The sequence below is a fragment of the Spinacia oleracea genome, chromosome 3 (genome assembly GCF_020520425.1).
Source record: "Spinacia oleracea cultivar Varoflay chromosome 3, BTI_SOV_V1, whole genome shotgun sequence".
NCBI lineage: Eukaryota > Viridiplantae > Streptophyta > Magnoliopsida > Caryophyllales > Amaranthaceae > Spinacia > Spinacia oleracea.
The window spans coordinates 36239299-36261871 of record NC_079489.1 but is presented as its reverse complement, the minus strand read 5'-3'; the positions used below and the strand labels follow the sequence as shown (position 1 = coordinate 36261871).

Sequence of the window (22573 nt, the reverse complement as noted above, 5' to 3'; positions counted from 1 at the left end):
TGCAGAAGCCTGTGGAGGTGGACCCTGCGAACATTGCCCTCTACAAAACTTTATTTGATGATCCGGAAGAACTCGAATAGTGTAGTTCTTGTTAGGGTGTAGGTGCCCTTTATTTATTTCAGTTGTGTTTGTTTTTCATTCCTTAGCACTTTTTGTTTTCCTTCTTATTATTTTTAAATATTAATAAAGGCGTAATTTTATTTGTAATTTTATTTTTCTTGTTTTCGTTTTGCTTCTCTCCCTTTTTTTATTTGCTCATTTCCAACACTTATGCACATTATATTTTTTATTTGATTGGACCGAATCCATAAACAGGATTGCCTACGTATCCTTGTTAAATAACTTTAACTTAGAATCAGGTCGCGCGTAGTTCTAGCTAGAATGAATTATAGGATGCCGAATTTGATGAGTACGTTCTGAGATGGAAACATATTATTCGAAACGGTAGAATAAGTGAAGCTTATTATTATTTTAATCTGTTGCTTTGCTGTAAGCCAATAATTTGTTTTATTTTTTGAATACATGTATTTGCACATTGTTTTTTTTAGTACATGTATTTGCACAAAAATCTTTTCATGTGTTTTTTGGTACGTATATCTGAATACGTGTTGTACCCCCCCCCCCCCCCCAAGTGTTCGTTATTTTTCCGTGTATGTGCGGATAAAATGACGAGCACTTCTGGGCAAAGTTTGCAAGCAGAGAGAATCAGCGCCCAGGCTGGGGCATTAAAGATTTCGGCGCCCAGCTCTGGGCGCTGAAAATGATTTATGGGCAGGTTTCTCGGCGCATTGCTTCACATGTTCTTGCATTTATTTCTTTTCCTTTATTTCATTTTACTTTTTATTCGTCATAAATCAATTTTGACGCAATTTCGGAAGCCTTTTGGACTGTTAGCGTTAGACGCATTTTCGTCCGGATTAATTTTTTCTATTCTTGACTCGAAACGGCTTTGAAAATGGAGTTAGGGTGCGGATGATATGAGGATTTTTGCGTAGGATTTTTGGGTGGGTTGAGGTGCGTGTTGCTAATGATGTGGATAATGGGGTTATGTTTTTTTTTGAGCAACATTCGCATTGTATGGATTTGATTTCTTTTCGGTTTCTTTGGGTCGCACGGGCTTGACCCTTATGTCTTGGAAATATGGAGGGGATGGTATGGTTTATTTTGTGGATTTCGGGAATTGGTTTCGAGGTCACGATTCAAGACCGAGTGGGCCTTGCTATTGGGCCTAAAGTGGGCCCCTTTATTTTTTATATTTGCAAGTATGATTAGTGCTTATTTAGTGTTAGAATATTATTTTAGGAGAAATTTTACGCCTTTATTAATTTTCAAAGTAAGGAAAACACACTGAAATAAATTAACCAATATTCCAAGGGTTTCAAGGACCATATCTAAAGTTTTATCCTTTCTATCATCTAAAGAACTACTAGGCGTTTTGCTAAAGTGCTCTCTATGGCTCAAGCCTTGGGTTTAGTCTCGTAGAACCTTGGTCCTTCGCCTGTACTCATCTTGAACTCTATTCCCTTTGCGTTGACCCACTGACATGTCTTCACCCATCCGTTCTCGGCCTCTTCTAGTGTTGATGTAGGAGCAATTAGCCGAGTTGGATCGAAACTTTCATCTTGTAGGGCTAGGGTAGTCATCACAGTCTCGTCCTCCATAGGCCTCAATTCGTTAAACAATGTCCATAGAGCTTGGTTGTCCAATATTTCAGCTGTTTCAGTCTTGGTGAGGTGGGGTGCTTCATCCAAAGTATGACAATCATGGAAAATTTCAAATCCGGGTTTTAGCAGGCCATCCTGAACGAAGGGTTCAGGGAAGTCACAGCATGGGTGTTCTTCTCTTTCCCGGACAAACATACCGTTAAGGGTTCTTTGATATGGGGGAAGAAGGGTGGTTTGTTTTGTCTTGGCTGGCTTAAGGCGTAGCCTAGACAAGTGGTCAGCAATATCTTCCTCCGTGGGCTCATAGCCTAGGCCAAAGGGAGTAGATTTGTTGGGTAGGGGATGGAACACGTAGTTCTTCTTCCTTATGCCCAATGGAGTTCCCGGGAAATAGCCTTGAGCTAGCAATATTTTAGGGATGACCCAGGATGCATGTGGATCTAGAAATGCTAAATTATAGTCCTCAATGACTTGGATGGCTTCATCCACTTGAAAACCGTAAAGGTCTTCTGCAGTTTCGGCCGTTCCAACCATAGTACAACTGACGTCGAGAGGAGGGGCGCGTATTTCTAGAATTACCCCGTTGTGGTTAAGTTTAACCATTTGGTGCAAGGTAGAAGCCACATCCCCTAAGTCATGGAGCCAAGGGCGTCCTAAGAGGAGGTTGAAAGTGGGCTTGATGTCGATTATTTGAAACTCCGTGGTACGTGCCACGGGCCCGTTTTGTATTGTAAGGTTGATTTTTCCCAACACAGGCCTTCGAGAGTTATCATAAGCTCGTATCCCTTGTGTGGAGGTTTGGAAGTCATCTCTTCCTAGCCCCAAGCAATGGGCGGTTCGCAATGGGCAAACATTTACCGCTGAACCGTTATCTACGAGTGCTAGGGGGATGTTTTGTCCTTTGCATCCAACCACTAGATAGAGGGCCTTGTTGTGGGCGCCTCCTTCTTTAGGTAAGTCTTTTTCAGTAAAAACTATTGCTTTTTCCTCAACATCTCTTGTGACGTGGTTAACCAACGAGTCAGGTGTGATATCCGTAGGGACTGAGATGAGGTCAAGTGAGCAAATGAGTTTTTCACGATGTTCCTTTGAAGTGCACATGAGATCCCAGATGGTAATCTTGGCTTTGGTTCTTTTTAGTTGCTTCAAGAGAGGATTTTCGATGAATTCTGCGACGGTGGTGTGCCGTACATTTTCAGGAGTCTGTCTGACTGGGATGTCGTCCCCGGGAGGTGGGCGAATATCCTGTTGGTATACCCTTCCGGACCGAGTGAGATTGTCAACTTCGGGCTCTTGAGGGGTGGTGTCAATGGGAGCATGCCCGGGCCAAGTTTCAGTAAAGAGGTCTTGGCCCGATACTTGAGACAGGTAGACATCTTCCGCATCGTCATCCCACACACCGCACACTTCTCTCTCGAATTGAGCCATAGGGACCATGACGAGTGGTGCACCTTGAGGAGTAATATACACCGTAGGGTCAAAGTTTTCATTTTATGGTTGATCGGGAGAGATGTGACAAGAACCGAGTGGGCTCTTGTTGTTGTTGGGTTTGCCAACGTTAGGGAGAGGTATTACTTCATCCTCTATCATATCCTGGATCGTGTTTTTTAGATTCCAGCAGTTTTCAGTAACGTGCCCATTTCCCTGATGGAATTTGCAATAGGTGCCCTCGACCCAATATTTATTTTTGAATGAAGGGTCGGGTGTGGGGCCTATGGGTCTTAGCTTTCCTTGATTGGTTAGTCTTTGGAAGGCTTGTACCAGAGTCGGCCCGAGTGGGGCAAACTTTCGATCTCGGGTCCACCTTCCAGGGCTCCTTCGGGTTGGGGTTTCCTCTACGGCGTGGACCTCTTGGGCTTGAGGCGTGTGGCCCCTGTTGTAGGTGTTACTTTTGTATGAGGGCTTGCTTTGTACTGTTTTTGCAAGGTCATCCTCGATCTTTATTCCTACATCATAAACCCTTTTGAAGGTATCAAGGCCCAAGTACCTAAGGTGTTGTTTATAAGCTGGGTCTAGGTTGTCAATGAATTTTTGGACCAATTCAGTTTCAGGAGGCCTATTGATTAGTTGGGCCGCTTGGTCTCTCCATCTAGCAAAATAGGTCGTGAAACCTTCATTTTTCTTTTGGAAGAGGACTTCCAACTCGCGCATGGTGACTTGAAAATCCATGTTTGACGAGTATTGCTTGACGAAGACATTGACAAAGTCCTCCCAAGTGGGGAAGAGCTTAGGGTCCTGGTGGTAGTACCATTTGAGTGGCACAGGTTCCAAGGACAAAGGAAAGGCAGGCAGATACATGGACTTGTCCACACCTTTCAAGTTCATGGCATTCACAAAGCTCAAGAGATGATCACGGGGATTGTCCGTGGCTCTGAACTTTGGTAAGTCAGATGAATTGAACTTTTCCCGTAGTTTGCCGGGAAAAGGTTTAGGATCGAGGGAGAAATACTTGCTCCCCATGGTTTGCTGCAGAACCATTTTTTCGATCTTCTTCTCGTTATCGAGGTCATTTTTGTCTTACGCGGCTGCTAAGGATTCGTTTTCCATTCTCAATTGATTCATAAGTTGGGTCATCTGGACCATTTGGTCTCGTAATTCTTCCATGGACGTGTTTGAGGATGCGAATCGAGATTGGAGAAGCGGAGATCCTTGAAAGGGGGAATGACGGATGGAGCTTCAAGTTACTAAACCTTGTGTTGGTGATGTAGCTTCGAGACGCACTAACCTTTGGTTTTCAGATCGACGCCAAGTGGCAGAACCAGCCCTATGCATAAGACAAGCTAAAGTTTAGGCCCAAAGTTAAGCATTACTTAGTCTAGACTTCTGACTCTTTCTATTGGTTTTCTATTCTCGCTTTTGTTGGTACACTTTTGACTCTTCTATTGGTCATTCTTTGGATTTTCGAAACATTTGCCTGTGTGACATTCAAGGCTACTTTAATTAGCATGCTCGGTTTTGGTGCCGAACATTGTCGTTATAGGGAGCCTAACAACGACACAAGGAGTTATTTATTTTATAAGTTGTTCTTAAAATCGAGTGCTTTTTTCATACGTCCTCGTAGCAGATTTGTTGCGATTTTTTTTATATTGCTACGTATATTTTATGCGCGGGCACCGAGGCTATTGTGCCTGACCAAAAGGCCAGGCAGCAACTTTAGCGCCCAGCTCTGGGCGTTGAAAATGATTGGCGCCCAGCTAGGGGCGCTGAAAATGCGTCCCTGACTGGTACTCGTATTATGTTCGCGTATCCTTTTTCGTATATACGACTTAATTTTGCGTGCTTTCCTAATAACGTCCTTTACGCGTTGTGCAGCGTTGTGGAATCCGTTACAGGCCGTCCTGGGCGTCGCTTATTTTTGTGGCGATCGCCCGGGGTTGCGGAATACGTATTTTGGTATAACTCTTTGGCCAATTGGTGTTTATGAATGTTTGGGCAATTTTTAGGGTCGTTGGTTTTCTAGCATTATTTGTCACACACAATCACATAATTCGCTACACGTAACTAACATTACAACATGAAGCAAAATAATATATCACGTAGTTTATGATAGATTTCTATGGGTAATATTTGCGCCGGCTTGGTACCGCTTCTATCGTCGATCCAACACATGCCCCGGTCGAGGTAGTGCATTCACGAGCGAATTTCGTCCCAAGAGGCCAATCACGATGTAAGCCAAGGGGGCATGCACCAATGAGAGGGACCTAGTGGGCGCGCGATTGGGTTTGGGACAGGTGTACTACTAGCGAAAGTGCCGAGTAGACAACATTCGAAGCGTTTGCACCCCCCGGGTGGCGATGGGTATCCTTATTCCCAACTCCCGAGATGAAACATGCCAAGGGAGCCAAGATTCGTTATGCGATTCTGTCCGTTCACATTAATATGTTGATTTTCAGGTCGTCCCAACTTGATAGGGAAATAAACGCGGGGTAGGATCGTTTCACCCTTCAGCTATTTTGATTACCTACGAGCACGAGTATTTCATTAACATCCCCAGTGGAGTCGCCACTGTGAGGGGGTCGAAAAAGCACGAGGCTAATGCGTGACCTCGTCCCTCGTGGGCGTGACGTTGTCAGATCAAGTGTATTTGGATTTCCTGTGAGTTTACACCCAATCGACTACTAATATAGGAGTCGCCATTCAGTTTTTAACGACAATGAGAAAAACTGACAAACCCCGGTTATCGTGACATAAAGGGAGTGCAATTATGTTCGACCACGACGGCCATAGGTTCCCTTGTGATCCCTGGTGTGGGGATCGCTCAACGTACACCCGCAGGGCAGAGATTGAGAGTTCGGGGACTGTAGCTACCGAGAGGAGTGCTCATCGATAATACTCCAGAGGCAGGTTATCCTTACTAGCTCAGCATAAATAATTGAAGGGACATGCGTTAAACTATTAAATTATTCTGATTTGATTTTAGCAATATGCAACACATAATACTAAATCGATCGTGATTATCTTATTTAGATTGATTTAAGGTGCCTAGCATGATAATTCAATTGTCCAAGGTATTATCTTATTAGGCGTGATAGATCAATCAAGTTAATAGTTTGACAATTTTATAAAAGGGTGATAAAAGCGATTAAATCATATGAGGGACACATTACAACGCACCCTTGAGAGGTGCGTTGTGGTTCTCAGAAAACTAACCACTTGGCTTTGCTATTTCTCCTTTTATTTAACGAATCTCGGGTTTCTAAGCAATGTTCCAGTATTTAGGCTTAATTCATCAAGCTACAAGGGGCAGGATGCGTTCTGTTCGACTTTTGGGTCGATTGCGACAGAACGCTGGATGAATTTCGCAGCGTGAGGCTTAGGCTTAAGGCTAGAGTCAATACTCGGGTTTATGAATTGTGTCTTCTCTTCACGTCGGTTTTGAGGCTGTGTTTATAGGAAAAGGGTGTGTGGAAAGATAGATTTTAAGATACGGATCCAAAAAGAATCCTGAGATAAAACGGCCCCAGGCATTTTCAGCGCCCAGGGCTGGGCGCCGAAGATTTCGGCGCCCAGATTCAGGCGTTGAAAATGGGATCTGGGTCGAGTTCTTTGTCAGATTTGGACTCTTAGAACACGAAGCCTTTGAGATTTATCCGAGTCTTTTAGTGCGTATTAACTTTATGACGGAATACGTCTGGGCCCGTTACGAGCTCTAGGTTCGTTAGGAATTTAATTAATACGTAACTCTTACTTTCGAATTATAGAAGGAATGCAAATTCTATCTCTTTTAGGATTTATGTTGGAGTGCAACACCTAATTCTGACAGGTTTCTATCTTTTATGACTGCCACTTTTAACAACTACCTTTTACGGCGGTTACTTTTCTTAGCAGGTTTCTATAAATAGCAGTTTTGGCTGAAATGAAAGGGTGACTGAGATTCGTTATTTTATAGGAGATGCGTTGCCAAATGGAGATTTATGTTCTCATCATCGAACCTTCCCTTTCGGGAATGGGGACAAAATTAGGCGTCTACACTTACATCCACCAATGACATAACATTTATTCTCCAACTATGATAGAACTAACAACCATAAGTAGTAGCTTTGCTACTTTATTATTCAACAAAAAATAAAACTAAGGATTACATTTCTCTAGAGACTAACATCATCACGACGATCATTTGTTTCCTTGTATTGCTCTGGAGTAAAGTCTTGATCATTAGGATCATCCAAGTCTTCTTCCGGATCAGAGTCTTCATCCATAGCCTCATTATTTTGTTGTGGATCACTATCAACCACATTATTCTCTTCAAGCTCATCCTCAGATCCACTAGATATCTCAATTGTTGGTTCAGGAACTACAGGATTAGGATTCTCAATCTCTATTACATCATCATCATCATCGTCCTCCTCAACATCACTAGCTTGCTCATCATGAATCATGCCATCCTCACCATCACTTTCTATTAATTCCTCCATAGCCCATACCTAGACCCGCAGAGTACTTCCCATCCTCATAGCTATTCACCGCAACCTCTAAGATAGTAGTAAGAACCTCAGTATCATACTTCCACCTACCATCTCTAGTCCCATACTTGTACCAATTAGGGGTACCATCATTAAAATGCATATCACTGAACTTGTTCTTGAGGTCTATGTAAGGGTTCTTATGGGGCAAACAATGTATAACCATACTAGCCATCATATCTTTGTGCCTAAGGTGGGGCATATCCTTAGTCGAAGCAAGATAGTTGCAAGCAAACACGATCTTCTGGACATACATGTGAGGAGTCTCATTATCCATCTTCTCTAAGTATCCTAGACTGGTGAACTTATAAGGTAGCATCCACTACTACAAAACGCGTTATTTTTCGACGCTTTTTTGGCCATTTTTCGACGCTGGAAAGCGTCGAGAAATTTTTTCTCGACGCCCCATGTCAGCGTCGAGAATTTGGCCGTAGAGAAATTCTCGACGCTTTGTGGCGTCGAGAATCTCGACGATGTTTGTCGTCTCCAGAATATTTTTGGCGCCAATCTGCGTCGAGAATGTCGACGGTGTTTGATGTAGCTAAATATTTCTCGACGGTCATCTGCGTAGTAATATTTTTTGCGGGCTTACCAACAATTTTTGCGCGAATCATGTTTTTGACACTATAAAGCGTCGAGAATTTAATTTAATTTTTTTTTTAATCGTTCATTTTTGCCCAAAGCAAAATCAACCTGAAACTAATTAATTAAAACCAAACCAAACAGAAGCAATTAACTATATATATAGCACGAACACCTTTAAAATTATAAATGACAAGATTATATATTAATCTATCTATATATATATATATATATATATATATATATATATATATATATATATATATATATATATATATATATATATATATATGCAATAATACGTACTTAGCTCGCTCCAAATCATATCATATCATCAAATTAAGTTTACACATGTCCAAACTATCAAATTAGTTAGCTATATATCTCCAAAACACAAATTTAATACCAAAAGGTATGAACAAAAGCATCGAAACAACAGAAAAATTTAGAGGAGTACAGACCACTCCCTAACAACCAAATACAACAAACGCAATAAAAGGGTACGCAACACAAGATTGCACACAGCAACAATCGAACACCAGTACACCACACTCCCTGTAGACCTGACTGCAGCACCTGGACTCCCGGCAGAACAGCCTGCACACATCAGGAGCAAAACCCACATCCTGCAACAGCAAGAAGCAGCACCTGCAGAAACGGTAGTGCAGCACACCTGCAGAAACGGCAGTGCAGCCGCAGGCCAAACAAGACAGAAACACGCAACCAAAATGGTAAATAAGTAAGTGCGGTATTAAAAGGAATTCCATAATGGTAAATGACTTGTGATCAGCCTTTTACATTAACTGATTTGCCAAAATTGGAGTTTCTTTTGACCTGACCCTCAAGCCTGATGCAACTGTAAGCTTGTTCGGTACCAAAGCCATATTCCTGTAGCGATCTCGTTTTTCCATCACGTATCTAACAGTAGGATATTACAATACAAGAGATCGAACTTGCTGGAGAAAATGCTTTGGAGAAATATGATGCAAGTGCGTTTGGGCAGGTTTTAGCAACCAGCAAGTCACACTCACGAAGTGAATTGAGTGCTTTTACATATATATTTAAGGATGAACAAAAGGTTGTTTGAAGGAGATAATTGGAGGCATTTGGTAGAGTTTGTAAAGAGCATGTCTAAAGGTGGTCAAAACCAAAGACTCTCATCGAGTGACTTAAGCGGGAAGGACCTATATGTAGGATTCTTAAAAGAGAAGAGCATTCAGAAAAAATGAGCATGTTCTTGTATAAAATGTAAGCACTGCTGTAACAATGAATACATGCATATTTTAAGGCAGCCTCGAGATAAATAAGTGTTAAGACACATTCCTTAATCAATTCTAGCTTTCTTAGTTAACAAAAGATCAGGTTGTGCTAGGAGGAAAACCTCATCACTAATCTCCCTACTCGGACACTAGAATCTGACTGATAACTCAAAATCATCCTATTGGAAGTACCAACAACCAAGTATCTTAAAAATCAAACAGACATTCTCATCGAGCCAATTTACAACCAGCAAAATGTAATTGCTTTTCTGTTTATCAAACTGATTAAACAATTAAGGGGTTGCTCCTAAGATCAGGCTTCCATACAGCACTTTTAAGATAAGTTAATTTGTCTGACAATTAATCATGTCCACTATGTAGCAACATGAGTAACATCATTAAACTAGGATCACCATATATAAATCAAAATTCGATGAAAAACAATAAAAAGACACGTACCTACTCAAGATTGTATTTCCGCACAAGATTTCTTGATTTCTTGAAACAATAAAAAAACACGTACCTGCTCAAGATTGTATTTCCGCATCACAGACCTTCAAAAGAATTTAAGTAAGGTAAGTAACAGTCTCTCCCACGGTGTAAAAAAAATAAATTAAGAAAATCCAGATTGGTTATTATACCAATTGTAATAAGCACCGAAAATATGAACTTGATATAATTCATTACTCTGCATAAGTTAGAGGGTTCCGTTTATATTTTTGGTGGATTAAGGATTTGGAGATATAGGCAACTTCCCCCCTTTGATGTTATTTTATGGTATGCAAAATAAGAGGACAACCGGAACATTTTCAGTTAATATCCTATTGTCCTGGATTTAATTTATTACTGAAATCCAAGACTTGGTTCTGTGGTACTTGTTAGTTGCTACTCTAGAGTCTAGACCAGTAGACCTAAATAATTTGAACAAAACTGTAATTAAAAGTTTCTGTTGAGACAAGCTTCAGAAACAGAACGTTCCATGGAAATGAAAATTTAAGAAGAGACTATGGTTAGGGAATTTTCATCTAAAAAGAACTCCATCTGGTCTGAGACGGAGATAAATTATCTATCTAACACCTGTAAGAAATACCAGATAATCAAATATATTATGTTTAAGAATCTTAAGCAATGAAAAATGTGCTAGATAGATAATAGGCATTATAGATAAAGGAGTGAGTTTGATAGTTAATTTTATCTTTTAGTGTTGCATTTCTTTGCAGTTTTGCTTGCAGACTTTCTTGCGAATGTATAAATTGGGGAAGTGTTTCCAAGTATAAGTGAGACTACAGCGGCCATTCATTGCAGAAGATTCCAGAATCATATCAGTGGGATAATTGTCTATTGTGTCTTATCCTGGGAAAGTGGGAAGGCTAGCTTTTCTGTGATCTCTTCTCACTCGATACACAGAGTTAGCAGTTCATTGTAATTTCTTCTAATTAGGTAGCTAAACTTGGGATTTGTTTCTCTCAGTCTAGTCTCAGATCCTATTCCTTAAACCAAACAGCATCATTACTGATTCCTCACTCTCTATATTCTTCTCTCAGTTTCTTCTCTTTGAGTTTTTAGAATTAGCAAAGGGCAGTCAGAAGTGTACATCTGAATAAAGGAAATTGCTTCATCGTGTGGCACACAGATCAATGCCTTCTGATTTCTCATCAATTTAAGTTTATAGGAAAATATGTTAATGCTATGGCATCAATGTTGAATTGTAGTTAAATGCTGAAATCATGAACACTACTCAAATGACATGTTCTATTTTGTTCTATTTCGTAAAGTTCAGTTTTAAAAAGTTAAACAGAAACTGAAATGAAAGAATTCGAGATCATACCTTAATCCCGAGAGAGATGTTGTAGGTGTGTATCACTCTACAACCTTGCCCTTTTTGTCCACCAAAAACTTCTCATAATTCCAGTTGACCAAGTCACCAAAAACCCCCCAGCACTGAACTTGAGGAACTGTAAACTATGTCTGTATTTGGACCATTCATGTCCAGTTGTTGCAGTCAGTAGCAATAGCGGTCATGGTGTTAGTAAATAGGAAAGTATGGTTCTCTAAGTTGGTGATTTCACTAAGTTGGTGATTTCACTAACGTATCACTCTAAAAAATGGGGTACTCAGCTTTGAATCTTGTACACACAAAATTCTTAATCTCGGGAATTGAGCCAGGTACTTTGCCTCCAAATTGATTGAGCAAGAATGCTAGAATCTTAAATCCTGCACATGGAAAACGGTTATCATCTCATTTTTCAGTCTGCAAAAAACAGAGAAGAAGATCTTAAGAATATTAAACCAATAAAGACTACTTGTTTCCAAAAATGTCACTTAGATAAAATTAGAAAACAAGCTTGTTTTGAGAAGAATCCCAAAAGAAACCAGAGTACTAAAGAGACTATTGAATATGTTTACTCTAGATTACTCTGCTATAAGTACACATGACATCATATAGCACTAATAGATTCATGAGGCTACACAAAAGAATACTCAGATGATTCTCGGCATTGCCCAAAGGTTTGGGAAAATAAGAACTGAACACAATAATAACTAAAAGCCCAACTAACCCTGAGTTTTATACTTCTCATACAGTTGTGAGCAAGGTTGTCAGTTCCGAATGGTTTTATGATTTCTTGATTCAACTTCTTTCACTTCTCTGATTTCCCTTTCTAGTTGGTGTGATATATTTGCCAGATTTCATAGTGTACATAGTCCAATTAATATTAAAATCTTCATGTTCAAAAATATTAAAATAGATTAGCGTTTTTCTAGGGTCAATCAGACAACTAAAAGTGACAAAACCTCTACCATGTAAATTGAAGTATTGAACCATTAACTCAACAAATCATTTGATGTCATAACATTAACAAACTCAGGAAACCATCCAAAAACTCCATTATCCCAACAAATAAGTCAATAGGAAACCATCTAACCGAGTCGATATCATGAATCAGATTTGGATATAGCTTTCCTCATCCTATCTGCAACCTAATTTCATATATTGAAATCCGAATTTTGAACAAACTGTAAGCAATGTCTACTTGTCAAGAGCTTTAGTTTTTGAAACTAAAGTTATGTGTGATATTTGAACAACCAATTCTGTAGTTGGACTAATGCATGACGTAGTCTCCTGAGATATAGAATGCTTTAAGATCAGTTTAGTCATTGTAATATGTACACACAGGCACGCAACATAGGGTCTTCGAAAAGGGATGATTGATAGTGTACATAATCCAAGTAATATCATTTTGACATATATCAGGGTTTTGTTCGATGATCTTGCCCGAGGTCATTACAATTATATTGATACCTTTAGTGAGGTTTCCGTCTTAGGCAGGTTTAGGGTCAAATGTATGGAGCCATAGTGATATATATAAAATAGGTTATTTTGTGAAAAATGCAGAGTGTGGTGGTTTCATCAGACACTTGATCCTAAATGGTGGATGAGTTGTCACATATTCGCATCAAATAGGAATTAAAGAGTGAGACATTTAATAATTTAGATGATACCCGGGGTTTTTATGTAATAACCTAGGAAAGTCTCAGTTGCTTTTGCAATTTTCTGAGAAGAGAACACCTTCAAACTTTAACAGCCTAGTGTCCTTACCTTTTTTGCTTTCTATTAAGTAGTCAAAATACTCAACACTCAACCTAAATAGTTGATGATAACAAGGCCTAAACGAATTAGGTATCAAAATAAACGCAAATAGAACACAACAGATCACATTTCTGCAACGTCATACTCATTCAATCTGAAATCGATGCTAGTTTACCAGCCTAGCCATTACACTGCAAATGAATATTCCAGCTGGATATCAAAAAGTAGTTAAATTTTGTACTTAAAGTTTACTAGCGAACATTAAAGATTGTGCAGATTAAAGTTTTTGTGCTCCTAGACATAACTTTTGTTTATTCTCTTCTCACAATGAAATGTATGACTTATTTTTCTTAGCTTGATATCATTGTAGTACCGTGTGCATTCCTCTCTTGTTCACAAATCTTCTTTACACCATATGGGCAAGTGGTTTAAAAGGGAACTGCTAATTTCCCATTCTTGACTATCATTTGTAAAATTTAGACTATAAAACTTTGTTGTAAACCATTTTTCGCGACCAATAGGATTTGACATTATGCTTATATGTAGAGTTAATAAAATTTAAACCCAACAAGTGAAATCAATAAAACTCAATTAAACCATGAGATTTTCAATTACTTCTATACCATAATTGCATCTGAAAAGACAACTTAGATGAGCATTTTCATTTTGTTCTTGATTTCTGTTGTTTCAATCAAAACCGCACATGGACATCATTCAAATGAAAATATTAAAATTGCAAATTCAATGATGTAGAAATCAATAAAAAACATAGACTTGTACCTCAGAGATTAACACAATGAATCGGATGTCACACCAATGGTACACATCCATTTCCATCGTCCCTTAATACCAAAGCAAACCTAATTAACAATACCCAATAATCCATAAATCAGTAATTTGAAGACTATAGAGAGGGATTTCACAAAAACAGTGGCTTACCTGGTGTTAAATTGATGGAATGTTAAATTTTAGCAGGGGATTTATCTATGAATTTCAACAAATTAACATACATTCTACCGAAAGAATGTTTTAGGGAAATTACAGAAAGCTAAATTCAAAAGATGAAATTTGAATAAAACATATCGAAACTGATAATTGAAATCTTACCTATCCATATTCCTTGAGCCTCCAATTCAGCCAAATAGAAACGTAAATCCCAATTACACAAAGTTGTACCCAGAATATTGAAGAACCGAAAGAAGATAGATAGAGAAATAGAGGGAGGATAATACAAACTGCAAAGGAAAACGAATTTGTAGATGAACGAACTTGCAAATCCGTTGAGAAATGGCGATTTCCATTTCTCAGCAGATGAAGGCGATGATGGCGATGAAGGAGATGAAGGCGGTTAGTGAGAACTGAGAAAGTGAGAAGTGAGAACTGAACCCATGTTAGGGTTTACCAAGGCGATTTTTCTTTCCCCCGAATATGGAATCAGGGAAAATGGGAAACCCGCTTCCATTTTTAAGACCACGTGCTAAACATGTGACATTCTCGACGGTTTTACAAGTCGAGAAATTTTCAGACGAAGAATACCGTCGAGAAATAACACGAACCAAAATTTTACGCTGACAATGTTCCACAGCATCGAGGCTAAACCGTCGAGATATCACGCATTTTGTAGTAGTGATCCTTAATTTCCTGAAAATTTACAACTCAAAAGTCTTACTAACGCGTTCCCATAGAAATTCCAACCCAAAAAGGATACATTAAATAGTTCGTGGAGCCATACAATTTCAATGCACAAGTATATGCTCAACATGAAATATGATGCAATTAATCACATAAAGCAAGATAAAACATGATTCGAACGCATACATGGCACTTAATAAATCACATTGTCACATAATATGCATTCTTAGACTAATATGCCCTTCTTAGTCTACCCATTCCTCACTTGAAAATAATATTAATTTTCGAAATTAATTAAGAAATAACTTCTAACTTAGTTGAAATTATTAAAATTAAAATCGAAAATTAATAAGAAATATTAATTAATTAAATAAATTAATTAATTTCGAAAATAAAAGAAAAATCCGAAAATTTTAAAAAAAATTCGAAAAATATTCGAAAAAAAATAAATGGATAAATAAATAAGAAAATCCGAAAATAATTTAAAATATTTCGAATTTAATTCGAAATTTTCGAGTAATTAAAAAAAATCGAAAAAATCTAATTAAATTTAATAATAATCCGACCTTTTTTGACTCATTTCAAACGACTTAAAATAATTGATATTTGACCTTTAAAATATTGAGTACTCAAAATAATACGTTTTGACTTTAGGAAAATAATATTTAAAAATCCTAAAGTCCCGCATTAGTCTCCGATTACTACTTTGTAGTATTGCTTACTACAAAGAAGGAATAAAACTAAGCTCTAGTATACCACTTTGTAGTATTACTTACTACAAAGTAGCCTTAAGCTCCTGAATACCACTTTGTAACACCCTAATAATTCCTTGTTTTTATAAATCCATTTTCCAACTTAAAATAAAGGAATTACTAAAGTATTACCGCCACCGTGATAACGGTTAAGGCTATTACCAGAATTACGCAGCGGAATTTAATGTCAACTAACTTTTAAAAACATAATTAATAAATATCGAGGCCTCCTACAATTTGGAACCATGACGGCCCAAAAACCAAAGTATAAAAAGTTCAACAATTTCAAACATAATTAAAGTATAATTAAATAATTCAAAATACGAACACATGCAACTCTCTCGATCATCCCAAGCCACATGATTCCGATCTACCAACCTGCTATATTATTCTACTCCCCATCAATGCAAGTGCAAATGATAGATCATCATAGGGTCATTAAGGCAAAGGCCATGACCAAAGAAACACAAAGCACGTAGTCAGCAAAAGCTGACTACTTACAATAATAGAGTGAAATAAAATTAAAAACATGCATCACTCACTAAGTACTAATCAACATGCAAAAGCCATATAATAATTAACAACCAATCATGAATACAAGACTCGACTCTTGACTCGACTCTTTACTCGACTCTTGACTCACAATTTAATTAGAATAAGCTTCGAACGGGCCAAAAGAATGTTCCATAAAGGAAAGGTGATGGGAGCCAACCATACACTAATAAACAATAAAATCGGGCCATACCGAGTGTCGGGCCATACCGACAGAATTCCTGCGCATAATATAAATGAAACAACATCTTGTATCATTAGTAGGAATACGAGCTTTCCGGCAAGACTCCCCCCCATTGTTCATACTCAAGGTATATACGTTCCAAGAGTTTTGAAGCTTATTCCGGTTGTACTTTACGTTTATTAATATTTTATTAAAGGTGAACTCAAGACTCAATAACGTACACACATACAATTAATAAACAACAACCAAAACAATCTTATTTTAATGCTTTAGGACTCGCGATCAACAAAGCAAGACACTTGTGAAGTTACTACCAGGTTCCTCCTCACAAAAGTGAGATTCCACATCATGCCCATTAACATGAGGGTTGTGCCTTTGCACGACAAATCCTAATTCATTTCATACAAAATATTCTCAACTGAACCCTACATGTGCGGTGGCTTACGTGAGCTAACCCTTCACATGTGGTAAAATAAATAGTACAACGAAGTACGAATAATTGGCTCAAAGTATGCTAGACATATCCCGTACAATAGCATACAAATAAATAATCCATCCCTTACATGTGAAACAACCATACATGCATAAATATTGAACAACATGATTGACAATGAAATTCATACTCATAATTATCCCAACATGCTTGTTCAATCAACAATTCAATAATTCCAATAATATTAATCCACATGATCGTTCACCAAGCAAAATATGAATCTACATAATATAATTCACATCATCAACAATCATGTAATGTCTTTGACAAATGGTGTGGTCGCCCTAAACTTGTACGTACCTTGAATACCTAAGCGTAGGGGCCACTTTGCAATACGAGCACTTACTTAGAAATCACCTCCTATTAACAAAATAAAGAAACTTAAATTATTTCCATGTTCATTAAATTTCCAGCAACTTTATAAAATCTAAAACCTCATTTAAACTTTAGAATTCAATCGTTTTTCAATAATATAATCGTCTCAATTTGTAAAACCAATCCCTAGTACGAAAACATACTTTTTCCGTCTTTAAAATCAATAAAAATCAACACTTTAAGCCTTTATTCAAATCTGAAAATATAATTGATTATCATAATTAAAATCATCACCTAATTATGCTAATCAATTGACTCATTAGGTCTAGGTTAAACCCCTAACTTGAAAATCCCAATAAAACCAATTTATCATCATAAAAATCAATTCTTTATTAAATAAATAAATCTGAAAATCCATACTTTAATAATTAAAATTAAACAAGCCTAATGAATCACAACACGTAAATCCTCAAAGCACGGTGTTCATAAACGATTCCCAGCGTTTTAATCACTCAAAACAATAATAATATTATAATTTAAAATACGGAATTTAAATAAAATAATTTAAAAGAATTAGGGTTATACCAATCCGGCCTATAGCACGGAACAATCACGAATTAGAGTGATTGGGCGAAAAGATTGAACAAGAACGAACAAAACACGAACACACACACACACACACACACACGCTCATGTGTGTGCGCGCAGCAAAGGGGCGATGAGCAGGGGCAGCGCGCGCGAGGCTAGGCGCAGCGTGCGAGCGAGAGGCGAGAGGCACAGCAGTGCTGTGCGCGCGGGACGAGGGGCGGGCACAGCGCTGGGTGCGCGGGACAGAGCAGGCACAGCACGCGAGGGCGTGCGGGACAGAGCAGGCACAGCGCGCGGGTGCGCGAGGGACAAGGGAAGGCAACGGGCGAGCACGGAAACACGCAGCACTCGAGGTCTGAGTGTGGTTCCGGGTGCACGGGGCTGCCGAGCAAGAGAGAGAGAAGAGGGAGAAGGAGTGTGGGGCAAAAAAAGCAAAAGAGGATTTATGAAAATAAAGGGGTTCATTTAATGATGGGGAGTCCTATTTATAGGCTCCCTATTTTCAATGGGCTAGGCTTAGGAAAAGAGAATTGGGCTTAGGAAATTAAATGGTTGGGCTAGCTTAGGACTTGAATTAAATTCTTTTGATTGGGCTCGTTTAATAAAACAAACTGGACTTTTCATTTAAAACCCGAACCTTTAAAATTTACTTGCGACCCATTAAATTTCCCGACTCAATAATTAAATTCGTTTCGTAATTATTTAAAATAATAAATATTCTAATTAATTAAAATACATTTAAATATAATTTAAATACGAAATAAATTCCAAAAATCGTAAAATGCTTTATAAATATAATAAAATATATTTATAAAAATTATAAAAATACGAGGTATTACAAATGATTATGCCAGCAGAACATGGTCACTTTTATATTAACATTTTTACCTAACAGCTTCTCCACAAACAGGTTGATGCTATACTGCTATAGTAATCATGACAGTAAACTGACAGAATGAAGTAAAATTGTATCAAAGATGTTGTGAGGGAATCCTTCAAGGGATTTAACAAAGCATTTGCTTTGATGTCACTTTTATCCTAGGAAGAAACCTGATGATTCTTCAACCTTTGAGATCAGTCTTGTCGATGTGCTTTAGGTAACCAAAAACAAGACACTCGTTAGACCCTGATCCAAACAAGATGATTTATGGGGTGTTTGAGGCTGCTGCATTTCAATTGCTCATAGCAAGTCTAATAGGAATGAACAAGTGCATACATATCATCCTCATTACTGTAGGTCTGAAGAATAAAGTGACAGATTTTCGAAACTAAACATGAAAACATAAACTTAGGTAAATAAACACTAACCAATTACCAAATCTGCATTCCATAACCAAAAGCTTCAAGCTATGATTTATGAACATCCTTTTTTTTGTTTTTTGTTTCAGAGTTCAGACAGAGTGATACAAGCTCAATATGCAGTAGCAACAGGCACATCAACACCATTTACTTCAGCAGCAATAGTATGCGTCTCACCGTCTTGAATTCTTGATCTTCAAAGACCTTAGAAATCTTCTCAACAGGCACGAGGGGCATGTAATTGGTAACTCTATAACCCCTCTCAGCACCAACTTTCACAGTTTGGTTATACTTCTCATAGTACAGGGTTGTTGTGGGAACATCTAACTCAACCACCTTGGGGAAAAGGGGAAAGCGGTTGAGTGACCAAATGAGCAAATATTTTTGCTCATTTTTAAATTTTTCAAATTCGGGTTTGTTAATATTAAATAAGTACTGGTTTGTTATTTCTTTAATTTGTCATGCTTGCCAAAAATATACTCGTTTGCTTGGATTGTTTCACCAGTGTGACTGCAGATACTTGTTTGGCTATGCACCAATGGTCTGAGAATCACATGGCTCATACAACATTAGACGAAGTACTTCCTTGTGTCGACCCAGCTACTTCACAGGAAACCTTGTGACATTATGAATTTATGAACATTGGACCGCCTGAACACCCTCCCCCCTATCATACCCACCTAAGAAAGAACACTCTACAGTGCCAATTTTTCAGTATATAAAGAGCAGCAACTGCAAATTCTTTTATCCATTCAATTTTGTGAAGCAAATTAAGATTTGAAGAGAATAGGAAGAAGATGAAGTTGGTGAATTTCGTGACCTGCATTATTGTAGTTGTTGCACTAGGTTTTATGACTGAGGTGATAACTAGTACTTCTACAAACTAATTGAAAAGAAAACCCCAAATTCAAAAGAAAACCCCAAATTCGAGCAAAACTAGTTGAAAATATCAAGCGCGTAAGGTAAGAAACACGAATAAGAGAACAAAACAATAATCGAGAACCTAATTAAACACAAATCAAATTCACAAACAGAAAAATTAAAGAACAACAACAAAATAATCAGAAAAATTGAAGAACAACTACGGACTAATTGAATGAAGAGAGAAAAATAGAAAAATAAAAATAATCAAAAGCGTACCTGGAGAATTGGAAGAGGATCGCAAAGAAGCTAAAGAGATATGCGAGAAAAATCGAGGAAGTTGAAGAAGATGAGCAATTGATTAAATTTCGTCCGCCATGGAAGAGTAGGTGGCAAGCAGAAGGAGGGAGAATCGTGTTTTAATTATTCCAATTTCCTGGGTTCGGTTTGTCGTTTTTGTTTTAAATTTTCACGCGCTAATCTGGGCCGTCCGATATAATTCATTCGGACGGTTTAGATTGCTTCTCATTCTTCTTATTTTAGTGATATTCTCATTGGAGGGTGGCCCTTTATGTGTATGGGTTAATGGGTATTTATATTTATATATATAAATATATATATAAATATATATATATATATATATATATATATATATATATATATATATAAATATATATATATATATATATATATATATATAATTTATTTATTTAATTTTTTTTTTGACATATGCTAACAACAAGAAAAACATTACGGAAAGTAAGAAAAAGAATTAGAGATTGAGGCCGCTACAGTTGCAAGATCATGCGCCATATGAACCTATTGACGATCTACCCTCTGTATACTACATAAATCAAAAGTGCTTCCAATACGTATTTTCTTGACTGTTCAAAGTAGATTAATGTTTACGGAGTCTGGCCTTACATAGATCATATCTTACAAATCACTTCCAATGCAAAATACTAAAAACTATACGTATTTGTCGTTAACCGTTAAATGTTGGAGCCATTATGCACACTCCAATTTCCTTTTCCACTAGGGATGTAGCTTGAGAAAAGAACACCTCCTATTTTTTATAAAATAGGAACATACTCCGTATATTAAATTAAAAGGAGTACGTTTACTTGAAAATGAAACGAAGACAACTATCCAATGTCAAAAAAAAAAAAAAAAAAAAACGAAGACAACTAGATACAGTTTTCACTCTGGTAAAGATATTTGGACATGGATTTGTACATCGTTGGACCACGGAATTAGAATGTAGCGTGTAGCACATACTTGTATGATCAACATCTAATAATTGCATCCAAACAATGGAAGAGATGAATGAATTTGGAAAAAATGAGATGGTCATGTGTACCCTAAACTCCGGACATTAACCAAATCATAGGGGCCACCCTAATTTTGGGGGGACCTTTTTCAAGAAATTATCATTACAAAAGAAATTTAGCAAGGTTCATTTGTCATAGATATATTTGATTGACTTAGTAGTATTGGATATCCCATCTATATTTGATGGAGATTTCACCTTATGACTTAAAGACTAAATAGTTATTAGTTTGATACTTATCGACTGCAATTTTTAGAGATGGATGTTCTCTTATCTCTCCCTCTTCTACAATGTATTATTCTCAATAATGGAATATGTATAACTGATTTAATTTACGTGCGAGAGATCATATATTATCCAGTAGTTAGAGCCGTTCTTATTTAAATATATCACTTTTTTTCTTCTTGTTTGGTATGCATAGTTATGTCACAACTCTAATGTCTTCTTTGCAGAAAGTATCGAAAAATTAATAGCGATAGTACGTTCGCCTACTAATATGATCTGATTTTTAGATGTGCATGAACTGTATGACCAAATCACCCACTTGTTGAATTTTATTTTTTAGTTTGTGGTCCTTTGTTATTTGTTAACCAAAAGTTTCACTTTCGTAAAGGTAGCACATGCATGCCTTAGCCTTAGATCGAGAAATGATTTTGCCTTTATAAATAAAATATTTTTAAACACAATAATGGAGTTTTAGCCAATTAGTTAGAGGAAATAAATTAAATAGTTAATTGATTAAAATTAACTAAATAGATTGAGGAAATAAATTAAATAGTTAATTGATGAAAATTAACTACATAAATATCTCGCATAAACCTTAGGTCATAGCTAGATAAGTCTAAATGGTTGTAAATTAGATATCAACATAGAAAATTAGAGAGTTTGATATGCAATGATAGGTACATAGTATATACGAAGTATGTAACACTACGTGCTACTTCCGTTTCAAAATGATATTTACGATTATTATTTACATAATATTAAGACAAAATAGGGGAAATACGTAAAAAGATTGGTGAATATAATAAGATATGGATCAAGTAGGTAGATGTGTAAAAAATGATTGGGTGTAAGAAAAAATGAATAAAATAAGATCAGTGAGTGGAAAGTTGTAAATATTGTGGGATAAAATGGGGTAAGATAGTAAAATTTCATGTGCAAAAATAAAACAAAACATAATGATGAAATGAACTAAAACAAAAATGTAAACATTATTTTAAAACGGATGTAGTATGGCGTGTTGTAGAACATAGTCTTCCCAAAAAACACATGTGATTAACCCGCATTGATAAAATTTGAGAAAGTTAATTACTTAATAAGGTTGGAGATAATTGAACCCAATATTATCTCAATATCTCCTAATCATAAGAAAAGTTGATCCCTTATAATTCCTCTTATGAATTGGCAGTTCCCTAATTATACTACTCAATATTGCCGATGTAAAAAAAAAGTTAAAAAGTTCAATATTATTCGTACCGAAAATTTAAAGGTCGCAACTTTTAACCTT

The 22573-nt window shown here is 37.2% G+C and overlaps 1 long non-coding RNA gene across 2 annotated transcripts; it reads right to left on the bottom strand.

Annotated features, from left to right (window-relative positions):
* Positions 1-8524: 8524 nt before the first annotated feature.
* On the bottom strand, positions 8525-20229 carry LOC110786985 (uncharacterized). 2 transcript variants are annotated; one of them, XR_008930337.1, is made up of 6 exons: positions 20013-20229; positions 16971-17030; positions 14165-14698; positions 13838-13917; positions 11297-11682; positions 8525-10022 (listed from the first exon to the last, which is right to left on the bottom strand). It is a non-coding gene; the product is annotated as an uncharacterized lncRNA (long non-coding RNA). The 2 variants fall into 2 exon arrangements; XR_002532985.2 differs by lacking the exon at positions 16971-17030.
* Between the last annotated feature and the right edge of the window lie 2344 nt (positions 20230-22573).